Source organism: Pinus tabuliformis, chromosome 2_1 (genome assembly GCF_031772625.1).
Source record: "Pinus tabuliformis cultivar Carrire ecotype Pingquan chromosome 2_1, CPIR1, whole genome shotgun sequence".
Classification (NCBI taxonomy): domain Eukaryota; kingdom Viridiplantae; phylum Streptophyta; class Pinopsida; order Pinales; family Pinaceae; genus Pinus; species Pinus tabuliformis.
Genome location: NC_142299.1, coordinates 754,615,346 through 754,628,748, shown reverse-complemented (window position 1 = coordinate 754,628,748; position 13,403 = coordinate 754,615,346). Strand labels below are relative to the sequence as shown.

At 35.8% G+C, this 13,403-nt stretch overlaps 1 pseudogene; it reads right to left on the bottom strand.

Annotated features, from left to right (window-relative positions):
* The window catches only part of LOC149202771 (rhamnogalacturonan I rhamnosyltransferase 1-like), a 34,161-nt pseudogene extending 27,958 nt beyond the window's left edge, over window positions 1-6,203 (bottom strand).
* Between the last annotated feature and the right edge of the window lie 7,200 nt (window positions 6,204-13,403).

Here is a 13,403-nt window from a genome sequence, read left to right as displayed (position 1 = left end):
GCCTTTTCTTTCAGTGAAACAATTCCTTTTCATCTGATAGCAGCAGGTGAGTTATTTCCAAATCTTACGTTCTTTTCTTTATTTATTTCATTAAAGGACATAAACTTATATTTATCACCAGTCATATGTTTTGAACATCCACTATCAATGTACCACAAATTTCCTTCATCTTTTGCATATAAAGTTAAACCACAATTCTCAGATTCTATGGTTTTCGTTTTCCATACTATTGTGGTAAAAAACATAACACCCCCATTTTGACTTTATTATTATCCTAATAACTATGGGGACCCTTTTATTTCTTTTATCATAATTTTGTTTTATTTAAGTTTCTTTGATTAATATATTTTTTTAAATTTTAATTAATTAGGAAGAAATAATAAATAACCCCCGAGGCCAAGCTCATGGTATAACATATGGAAATGATCATTTTAATATGAAATATTGAAAAAAAACATATTATAAACCAAATTTCGACCATATTATAATATAATCGACGGGAGGATCCACCTACCACATCATTAGTTCTTCTGCTAAGTGTTGGTGATTAGACATTTTCAACTGAGCAAGATTTTAAAAGCTTTGAAGCAACACTCCCTTTGATCTTTCATAAGCAATATAACCTCATGATTTGACCTCCGATATGATCTCCATCGTTGATATGCCAATCCCTTCACTCTTAGATATTTGATAATCATATCCCTTTGATCGTCGATCTTCGATATGGTTTTCTCTCCGATCGTTGATAATTCAATGTTCCTCCCCCTCTGACTTCCACTATGTACCAATCTCCGATATGCCAGACCTGATTTCATTTAATATTTAGTTAATTGTGATATCACATTCGTTTGTATATCAGAACTTTTGGAATGACACCCATCTAAAATATTTGATAAGATCTAATATTCTGATCTTTGATATGGTTACATATACAATGGGCTTTATCACAATGATTTAATAGAATATCGCATCTGCTCCTCATCGGAACTTTCCATATATCATAAGTTTTGTAGAGTGTGTCAAGTCACTAGTACAAAATGACTAACTAATTACTAAAAAAACCACTAAAATTTTCATATAAACGACCATTTTTCAGTCGGTGACCAGTAGTACCTAATTTACAGTATCTTATAATGCAACCAACTTTTAGTCGTTTTTAGCTCAGTCATTAATTGGTTGTCTTAATTTTATCTTCTAGTAGTATATTTAGTCATAAATTTGGTCATTAATTTAGTCATTAATTGCCACAATTAATGACCAAATATAAAACAAAATATATTACTATATGGTCACCCAAGAAAACCAATTAATAACCAAAGAAATATGACCAAAATGTTGGTTGTGTTATAAGATATTGTAAATTAACTACTAATAGTCATATATATGCAAATTTTAGTCATCATTTGGAACCAATTAATTACCAGAGAAATATGACTAAATTTTGTTCGTGTTATAAGATACTGTAAATTAGCTACTAATAGTCATATATATGGAAAATTTAGTCGTCCTTTGGAATCACAAATTTACCATTTGCAGTAGTCATTTTTTTTGTAGTTTCATATTTATTATATAAATGACTAATTTAGTAGTTTATATTCATTTCATTTACTTTCATTAATAATCATTATAAATGACTAATTTAGTCATATATTCATTTTATTTGTGTTCATCATTAATCAATATAAACTACTAATTTAGTAGTTTTAGATTGATTTTATGTGTTCATTATTAATCAACATAAATTAATTAGTATGATTTTGCAACTAAATTTTAAAAATGTCATACAATGTGCATGTTCATCTAATATGAAAACACAGAGTTTCATATGTTAATTACAATACTAAACAATATCAAGTGCATCTATAAATAATATCAACCACATAAATTATATTATATGAAATGTTAAAGTATTACAATATGAGTTTCCAACTTAATATTGTTTGAACTACAATTTACACATGAAATGATGTTTCATCACTTCAAAACATTATCATTGTGTTGTCAAGGCATTACAGGTGAATTCACCAACTCTGAATACTTGACCATCAGTCTCTATGTGTGTTTCTTATATGGGATATTGAATCTAAGAATACCACTAGATCGGTTCTCTTCTCTCTCTCTTTTTGCATTTTTCACTCTAGTGTTATTGATCTCACCCTCTTTCTTCAATTCCTCCTTCTTAGCATCAATACAGAGTTCATTTTTTGAAAACTAAAGAAGATACAATGTAGAGTGTAAGACATGAAATACAATGAACAATAAAATATAAACTAAAGTAGACTATAAAGAGTTTATATGACATATACCTCAACATCGGTAATGTCAAATCCATTTTCCCCATACAAGCAAGAAAATCGAACAAGTTTTCTTCAGTTGGGCAATAGTGGCCACTATAATGTGGCCAGATGACCTGTATAAATAAAACAAATAAAATGTCACCATACAAAATAACACCTTAGTAACTTATTATTTAACCTTCAGGAAAAGCTTAAGCACAATCATGCCAACTAAGTTACACGGTAAAAAGTTCAAGTTGTAGGTAACTTGTGAAAACAAATAATCTAAGATGTTACGTTTAATCCTTGTCATTTTATTCGCAATAACATTTCATTTTCTAATGCATGAACTTGGTCAAGTATATAAACAACATGTGCTCAAATAAAAACATGAAAGTAAACTTTTCTGATAGTCATGAAAATATTTTAACACAAAATATTTATAAGGATTCCAATCAATATCATGTAATACTAATTTCATCTTCAAGCTTTGGCTGTTGTTTAAATTGACATGATACCAAGTGTTTTCAATTTCATAGTTAGAATACAAAAAAAAATCATAAGAAACATTCAAAATACAATCAAAGAATAAAGAGAGGACATCATGGAATGGACATTGCAATTATAAAAAAATTGTTTACCTATCTGTTCATGTCTTGTCTGGTATTCTTAAAACATTTTCTTTCCCAAAATAACCATGAGGTGAAAGAATCACAAGATTAAAAACCATAGGAATCCCTACTAGAAACATTTTCAAAGTCGATGGCTCAGGTGCCTAGATGACCTCCAACATCAAATGAATCATATCCAATACATGATCTACATTGTCTCCCCATACTTTTTGAATCACATTTCCTGTAGCATGCCCACAACAGAGTCAAGTAACAATCAAACAAAGACATTGACATGTGTTTTTATCTTTTCTATCTATAAAAGTTGAACTTGATTTGTTTCAAGAACATATTAATTCATATTTAAATTTTTCCTGACATATGAGCAGGTACCAATCAAGCATGACATCAGAAAAATCGACCTCAATGAGGTCCTCAAACAATTTCTACAATATAATTTTCTTGCTATGATATATTGGGTATAAAAGAGAACATATCTACAAAAGAAAAATCCATATATTACTTATGTTCAAACTCTGTATATGGTGTATTCTTAGGTAAATTTTTAAGATGTTCCTCTGCCATTACCAAAGCACATTGTAGCTTGGTTAAACTCGGTATCCTTTCATTCAACATAAATTTCTACAAGAAAAATGTCACAAATGATCCTTTCCCATTTATCAACATGCTACATATGATAAATTAAAAGTCACATAAAACCAAGAGCAAACCCTTTTCTAACCAAAACAAACAAACAAAAAGCAAACAGTGCCTCTAATAAAACTTCATTCTAATATCAGCAGATGAAAAGAGAGTGGACCATTTTTGCTGCTTGACTTTGCCTATTTTTGTTATGAAAGTGCTCGAGCTTCAAGAACCAACAAATGTGAGGGAAGTTGTAAATGTGAAAAAAATTATGTTGACCTTTGTAGACTTCTTCAAAATGATGTGAATGATGCCATTTTCGGATGTGGTAAATATCATAATAAGAAATGGCCACATTGGATGCAGAGATTAAATATAAAAACTTGTGGACATGGCATGTATTCTAATAAATTGCATTGCAATGACTACCATGGGCCTCCATGGGTTACATCTCCTCAGTATTTTAGTCTTGATGATAAAAGAGAGATGACAATGATAAATATGGGTGGTCCTAGTTTGTATGGTGGATATCTTCAAACCAAGGTCGTCATCTTAATGAACCTAGGTTCTGACATGGTAAACCTGGATCTGGTCCTCACCCAGGATCTGTCAAGGATATTTTCACAAGAGTCTCACAATTTATCCAGTAAATAAACAGTTAAATTGTATATTAAAACAAATTGAAGCGAACTACTCAAAATCCTCTTAGGTGGGTTGTGGTCAAGTGGTTAAATCAAAGCACTTTCAGTGCACAAAACTGGGTTCAAAGCCACCCAAAGACATGTTACTAAATTAATATGGCCAATGAAGTTATCTACCTCATCCAAAAGTGGGTGGAAGTCTTAACAACCTTGATGACCCATGGTTGTGGTCTGTCTCAACAAACAAGGAAAGATACAAGTATTGGATGAATTTAATGTGGCCAACGGAGTTATCTACCCCATAAAAAAGTGGGTGGAAGTCTTAGAAACCTTGATGGCCCATGGTTATGGCATATCTCAAGAGACGAGGAAAGATGCAATCTTGGATGAATGTAATGGAAGAGATACCCTTGACCATTTCCTCTAAGAAAAGGTAGAACCCAATTCATTAACAAATTTCCATTTTCCAACTGCAAAAAAAGAATATCACAAGATTATGAACTGTAAGGAAAAATACATTTTCTATTGTAGCCATCAAGTCATGCATGGAATGTGTGGCCTCGTATGATTCAAAGAAAGATACTTCTTCAGACTTTTCTATGGCACTTGAATACACCTATGCAAAAGTACATTAAATCAACTTTGAATATCATATGGAAATAAAGAAGAAATATTAACTATGGTGTTAATATCAGTCCCAACAAAAAAATATTGTTGTCTAAAAATGAATGTGTTACACACATAGTAGTGCCAACTCCTTTTCTTGCAGAAAAAGACAACCAATTGGATCAGTTGAAGGTCGAGCATTGATGCTAACTGATGTCCACAGCAAATTTGGGTAAGCCAACACACCCTCAAATTATTAATTCAATCAAAATGGGAAGGTTTAAGCCCTCATCCAAATGTTGAAACAATATGAAATGAAGGGACTAAACAAACCCCGCCCATATCAAATAATGAAGAGCTCGGTTAATAATCTTACCATTACCTAAAACCAAAAATGTTTCACAACTTTGCAACCATATTGAAGCTCCGGCCAACCATGTTTGGCAACACCCATTTTCAAGAGCGTTGAGCTACTTTGTGCCTCAAAAGAAAACACATGAACTAAAATAATTATTCTGAAAGGAAAAACTCAAAAAATTCCAATCAGAATTTGGCACAGATCTTCGCTTAAATCTGTACCAAATAGTGCATATCCATGACAGATACTTCAAGCCTTCAAAACCAAAGATAACCCCACATTTTCATGGTTGTGAAAGGATTCAGTGTCCACCTCACTAGAAAGAGTAACAAAACTTTTAGGCCTCTACTCATGTTGAAGTAGTGTAGTTTTCGTTCCATAATTATTGAGCCCCCCCTTAATTTTTGTTGGTGGGTCCAAAGCATGTTGAGTGCCTATGGTGAACATATTCTTGTTCCTTGAAAATATATGTGATATCTCTACTCCAACAACAGTCTTTTTCAGAGGACTAGCAGTGTGCAAGTGAGATGCCTTCAAGGTATCACCCTTACCAGTTCTACAAAGCATGAGTCACTTTTAGTATGACACCAAAAAACTTTCTATGCAATGCTTCATAAAAAAATTTGCAATTTCCCTTAAATTTTACCAAAAAAACCCACTTAAATTCACTATTTTAGTTTACAAGAATGGAAAGGAACATGTCTTACAAGGTCAAAGAAGAAACAAAATCAAGCTTTGAAATACTCAAGCCTTCATCATATTTCAAGAAGTTTCCTAATGCAATGTACAAAGAAACTTCATCCCCTACAAAAAGACTCTCGTTTCCAATTACTCCTGAGAAATGTGTTATTGGAGATGGTGTCAATACAATTCTTGTACTGACCCCTACATAATCATGCATATATTGAAGCTCAACCTGTCAAATTTACAGAATATAATGTAAGAAAAGTTAAAGTGTAATCCGTTTCACAAAAAAAATTACAAAAGTATTTTTATCACTATAAAACATGAAGAATGTTGTTAAGCATTGTGTTTATCACAACATACCAACATGAAATTTTACCATGTAGATAACCTTGTGACTATTGATGATCAAAATTAGGGGGCATGCTGAAGCCTTACTACTATGGATGTCTGAGTAAATGTCTACAATATTACAAAGAAAAGGCTCCAGATAGAAACAAGAAAAAGATGTTTCGTTGCAATGGTTCTCACATAAAAAACCAATTATTATTTTCATATCCTTCCAAATGGCTTATTTCAAACTGCAGAACTGGCAATTTGATCTATGATCTATGATATATGACCTCTACAAGGCTAGCCAAATTCAGGATGCAAACAACCAATGGAAATAAATTTTGAATAGGGGTTTGTTTCTAAGTTGTACTACTTATGGGAGTTAAAATTGGCAACTAGGGCCAAACTCCATGTGGGTCATCTTATTCATGGAAGCTGATACTTTTCTTAGATTCCTCTCATCGAAAGGTGTAGGATTGATCTAAATATCATTCGATTCCAATATATATTCATGGAGATATGAATTTATTTGTGTTATGTGACAATTCGTCAAGGTCAGCCAACAACAAAATTAACCCAACTTGTCCTCCACGTTTTACTATAAATAGAGGTGACCTTCAAGTCATTTTCACACACTCTTTTGATCTCTCTTCATTTCTGTTTTGGGTTTTGATGAAGGAGAGATCTAGAGGGAGTTCCCTAGGCTCTACTCTACCCTAATGGAGAAGATCTAATGCTGACCTAATAAAGCCCTAATGTTGACCTAATGAAGAAGCCCTAATGCTGCCCTAGCAGTCATGAAAGAAATACCTCAACACAATCATGGAGGAGACTTCTATAAGTGCAGCGAGGAGAAGTTATAACGTTGTCAATTTACCCTAAACACAGAGATCCTTATGTGACCTAAATGTTGTCCTGGAGGAGTCATAGAAGACATCTATGACGTAGTCAAGGAGAGTATCTTCACAGCAAGATCTGGCCTTCTATATGCTACTCAAGGCCTCAGTCAATGAGGGTTGATACACTGTCATGAGATGGTGTTCTAGCATGCCCTGAATGCCATCAAGGAAGAGATTTATATGTTTTCCAAGGAAAGGATGTCATCTGCAGTCTAAACGCAGTCAAGAGGCACTCATACGCAGCCTAATCTAGGAGCCCTAATTCACAGTTTGATGAGGCTCCTATATGCCCTAGCCGCAATCCAACAAGGAGGTTCCATCCTTTACCAATTAAGGAGTTTAAGCTGCATTCATGTATGCCCTCTTCCACTGTCAAAGTAGGGCTAGTGCTTCCCTTGTCCCAGTCCTAAAGGAGGACATCTTGGCTACAGCAAATAAATGGTGAAAGTCATAATTTAAGGAGCCCTCATCTATGTATGAAAGGACCGTTAGATGCTACAACTAAACCACAACAAGGGTAATTACATTACATCAAAGGATCTGTGATATTGTCACATTGTTGTAGGTGGCAACATAATTTTTTGGTAATGTTAGTATTGTTCCTGAGGTCAATTTAAAAAGAAGAAGAATCTGCAGTAAGGAGGTGCTTGTGACTATCGTTTGTAGGTTGATTGGGTCACTGTGTGAAGGGACAAGCACAATGAATATGTTTCATGAAGACTATGTGTTAGGTCACAGGCCATAACATCATAGTCAATTTCATATGGATATTTGAAGGCTCAAATCATTAGCATTATAAAACTACTGAGATCTCAAACTATTGGAGGGTTGTATGATGTTATTGCAACATGAGGTTCACAGAACTATTTTCATAGTAATGGATGCAGCATGGTTGGATACACGATGGATGCAATGTGGTTGCAACATGGATGGATGCAGCATGGTGATGGAATCACTTTGGAGAATCAGTTGAAGAATGAGATCTGATAAGTGTGCCTTCACTTGAGTTCAGATTTGCAGTCCTTGTCATCAGAACTATTGTGTCATCTTCATGGTGAAGATATCAGATGTCTGATCTCTTATTTTGACAAGTCAAATTGTTGACTTCTGATGTATATGTACTATCTCTCTCTGCTAAACTATTGAAGATTATAAGAAGAATTGATCAAGGGTTTCCCCACATTGGGGTTTGTCCCTGGCTAGCGCCACATCTTGTGTCCTCTTGTCTTGGCTTGTCTTCTGTGATTTAGGTTTATGTTCTATCTATATTTTATTTTCATGCTAAATGTGATTGCTAATATGGAATTAATATTGAGCTAATATGAAAAATTGAAGTAAATTTCTATAAGCATGGAACATACCAAAATTTAACATGGTATTAGAGGTGAGGCGAAGACAAAGTCCAAGCAAGAGTGAAAGAGAAATCACCGAAGTCAGTTGGAAAGGACAAAAGGCTCAATGGGTTCCTCATCCCACTTTAAATTCACCAAGGGTGAAGTCGAAGCAAAGAAGATTATCAAAGTGCCACAGTGGAAGCGTCTAGTGGCCTACCTAAAGGTCACTTCAATGGAAATTCTGAATCTAAGGGTGGAAGGAAAGGAAGATGCCTTTCTTGCAATGAGTATGACCATTATGTGAAGGAGTGTCGAAAAAGAAGGGATGCATCACCTGACAATGATAACCATCATTTCAAGGGCATCTTCAATGATCAGAGAAATGTTACAATGGCAAAGAGAAGGGGAAAGCAAGGAACTCCAGGTGAAGAATCCAATATTGTTTCTCAGCATTGTCTTATGTCGGTGCTCTCCACCGGACTCGTTGGGAAAATTTATAGTGGTGCCTCAAGGCACTTCACTGGATTCAAGGAAGCACTCTATGTTTCTCTTCAAATGGATCATGGTAACTTGCAAGAAGTTTTTTATGTACCTTATCTCAAAAGGAACCTGTTGTCCATTTTGGCAATGGAAGTCAAAGGTTATAGGGTGGCATTCATTGATGGAAAGGTACGTGTTTAAAAAAGGAATTTTAAAGATTCTTTTACAATTGGGTTTAGGGTTGGAAATTTGTATCAAGTTGCAGAAAGTCCATTGGGGACCATGTCATGTGACTCATCCCTTCTATGGCACTGGAGGTCTACCCATCTTCATTATGGGTCCCTACCCATCAGACGGTGACAAGGATTCATGAATTCAAAGAAGAGCATGAAGGTACATGTCCAACATGTACTGAAGAAAATCTTACAAGGGGACCATTCCCCTCATGTAATGGCTAGACCACAAATCTGAAACAACCTGAGGGATTTGAGATTCATGATCAGGAATCTCATGTATGCAGGTGAAGTAAATCTCTCTATTATTTAAAGCAAGCACCCCGAGCTTGGTGTGAGAGGATTGACAGTTGTTTGATTAAGCTGAGATTCACTAGGAGTGAATTTGATCCAAACCATTTCGTTAGGGTTATGGATGATAGACCTCTCATACTGGTACCTTATGTGGATGACCTCTTTCTAGAAGGTTCATACAGTCCCATTTACTAAAGTAAGAGGGAGTTGGATTCTAGATTTGGAATAGCGGACTGCAAGCCCGTGACTACCCTAATGGAGCTTGACTTTGAGAAGTTATTTGGTAGTACTACCGAACCTGATTTGGGAAACGCCTTTGAGTTTCTTCAACTCATAATAGCATTGATGCTCTTGGTGAACTCCTATCTATATATATGTTTTGCAGTTAGCATGTTGAGCTCATATATGGTTGAGCCTCATTGGATTGGTGCCAAGATTCTTCTAAGATATCTTCAAGGCACAATCACTCATGGGATGAGATACACTGCTCGAGCTATGAGGCTGCATTATTATTCCAATGATGATTGGACAAGTAGTGTGGAGGATCACAAGAGCACTCCTGGGTGTTGGTTCTCTTTGGGTCCTACTTCGATGTCCTAGATGATCAGGAAGGAGAAGTCAGAAGCTTTGAGCATTGATGAGGCCGGATACATAGCTATGAGTATGGCCTCCTGTGAAGTTGTCTAGTTGAGGAAGCTCTTCAGTGAGCTATTTAGACACGTGCTAGATACCATTGTGATCTTCTGTGACAACCAGAAGGGGATTCAATTTTTGAAGAATCCCATGTTCTATGATCGCTCCAAGCATACAAACATTAGGTACTATTTTATCTGGGATATGGTACAATGGGGAGCAAGAAGGTTCCATCATTTTGGGACTAATGTACAAGTCACTAATATTGAGATGAAACCCCTGGGAAAGGTAAAATTCTTGAATTTCTGAGAAAAACTAGTATTCGTGTAGATACTCTCTCCTGAAGGTCCAGTATAATATGGACATTGAGCTCTGGGAGCTCTGGGAGCTTGGGGGTACTTCTTGTAGCGATGAGCAACCATAGGGTGAATGGTTCAACGTTCCCCTAGTGGTTTTCTATGTAGGCAGGATGAGTGGTTCATCCTTCTCTGGCTAAGACACAGTCATAGGGTGAGTGGTTCAATCTTCCCCTAGTGATTTTTTGCGTACAGGGTGAGTGGTTCAACCTTCCCCTAGGATACCCCATGGTGACATGTAGGCGGGATGAATGGTTCATCCTTCTCCTGTTGAGACATCCTACCCATACAGTCTAGGACTCATGGGAAGTACCTCTCATCTGGCAAATGATCAGGGAAATGAAGATAGGGACCATAGTACTACCGATGGACGCATCATGTACTATCGTACTCCCTATGCTAGGATGATATTGATCTGGGATCAATTGGAACTAACTTCAAGTCAGTAAGAGTGATATAAATCACTCTCTTTTGGAACTGATTTCAGATTAGTAAGAGTGATATAACTCAATCTCTTTTGGAACTGATTTTGGATCAGTAAGAGTGGTATGACACACTCTCTTTATTGGAACTAACTTCAGGTCAGTATGAGTGGTATAAGACACTCTCCTTTATATGGGACTGATTTCAGGTCAATAGAGGATGGTATGATACATTCTCGATCACTTCTTCTTATTCATAGTTCAGCAGAGCAGAGAAGTGTAGGGCACTGATGGTAGAGATAGTATGGATTGGCAGATGGATTAGAAGATGGAGTTCTCTCTAGTTGAGAGGGAGTGTTAAAATTGGCAACTAGGGCCAAACTCCATGTGGGTCATCTTATTCATGGTAGCTGATATTTTTCTTGGATTCCTCTCCTTGATAGGTGTAGGATTGATCTAAAGATCATCTAATTCCGACATGTATTCATGGAGATATGAATTTATTTGTGTTATGTGACAATTTTTCAAGGTCGGCCAACAACCAAATTACCGCAAATTGTCCTCCACGTTTTACTATAAATAGAGGTGACCTTCAAGTCATTTTCGCACGCCCTTGTGATATCTCTTCATTTCTATTTTGGGTTTTAATGAAGGAGAGATCTAGAGGGAGTTCCCTAGGCTCTACATTTCCCTAATGGAGAAGCTCTAACGCAGCACTAATGAGGAAGCCCTGACACTGCATTAGCAGTCATGAAAGAAATACCTCAACACAGTCATGAAGGAGGATTTTATAAGTGCAGCAAGGGGAAGTTCCAACACTATCAATTTTCCCTAAACGCAGAGATCCTTATATGACCTAAACATTGTCCTGGAGGAGTCATAGAAGACATCTAGGATGCAGTCAAGGAGAGTATCTTCATAGCAAGATCTGGCCTTCTATATGCTACTCAAAGCGGTAGTCAATGAGGGCTTATACGCTATCATGAGCTGGTGTTCTAGCATGCCCTAGACACTGTCAAGGAATAGATTTATGTGTTTTCCAAGGAAGGGATCTCATCTAAAGTCTAAACACAGTCAAGAGGCACTCATATGCAATTTTATCTAGGAGCCCTAATTCATAGTTTGATGAGGCTCCTATCTACCCTAGTCACGGTCTAATAAGGAGGTTCCATCCTTTACCAATCAAGGAGTTCAAGTTGCATTTAGTTGTTCCCTATTTCGCTGTCAAAGTAGGGGTATTGCTACCCTTGTCCCAGTCCTAAAGGAGGACATATTGGCTGTAGAAAATAAAGGAGGAAAGCCGTAATTGAAGGAAACCTTATCTACATATGAAAGGACCATTAGATGTTACAACTAAACCACAACAAGGGTAATTACATTACAACAAAGGATATGTGATATTGTCACATTGTTGTAGGTGGTAGCATAACTGTTTGGGCATGTTAGTATTGTTCCTGAGGTTGATTTAAAGAGAAGAAGAATCTACAATAAGGAGGTGCTTGCAACTATTGTTCGTAGGTTGACTTGATCATTGTGTGAAGGGACAAGCACAATGAATATGCTTCCTGAAGATTGTGTGTTAGGCCGCAGGCCATAACATCACAATGAATTTTGTATCGATATTTGAAAGTTCAAATCATTAGCATTATAAAACTACTGAGATCTCAAACTATTGGACGGCTGTATGATGTTGCTGCAACATGAGGTGGACAGAAGTATTTTCATAGTGATGGATGCAGCATGGCTAGATACACGATGGATGCAATGTGGTGATGGAATCACTTTGGAGAATTAGATGAAGAAAGAGATCTGATAAGTGTGCCTTCACTTGAGTGCTTTAAATTGGCATTGACATAAATTTTAACACTGATTTCACATTGAATAAGATTCTAGAAAACCCTTACACCCTGTCTTTGTTCTAAATACAATTTACCACTTATTATTTCCTCACATTGTCTTCCAAAATATTTGAGCAAAGGTATCTCCTACAAAAACAAGAAGCACTTCTGTTGTGTGTGAAGCATTATGATGTGGTTTTGTAGTCACAACTAGAAGATAGTTGTGAGCAACAACATTGTTCCACACTTCATTTCTTCACATTTTCTTCAAAAAAATTTAGGAAAAAGTGTTTTGTACAACTACAACAAGTATGATCTGTGCATTTTGGATATTGTGGATATTATTGGAGGCTACATGTAAATTTTCTTACTCAATTATCCTTTCTTCTTGTGCTATTTTATATTTATAGATAGACAGATAGATATTGTTTCCCTCTTTCAATTTTTTTTTTGTCTTTTTAATTTTGTGATGGGGGATGAGGTAGGGATCATGTTTCTAGCATGTACCCCTCTCCCAATACCATGCAACTTCTCTTCCAATGATTTTTGAGATGGAGACTCAAAGGCTTTCTTAGGGAGCCCTCAATCAATCTCCAAGGCATTTGTCACACTTCAAAAAATAATTCCAACTCAAAGTGACTTTTTAAGTTAAAATTGAGGCCTTCAGGGTTGATTAGAAATGGGATTCTAAGAGTTTCATTTAAGTATTTCAATACTAGGGATATTTACTCCAAAATATTAACTTAATAATAATTCTCAA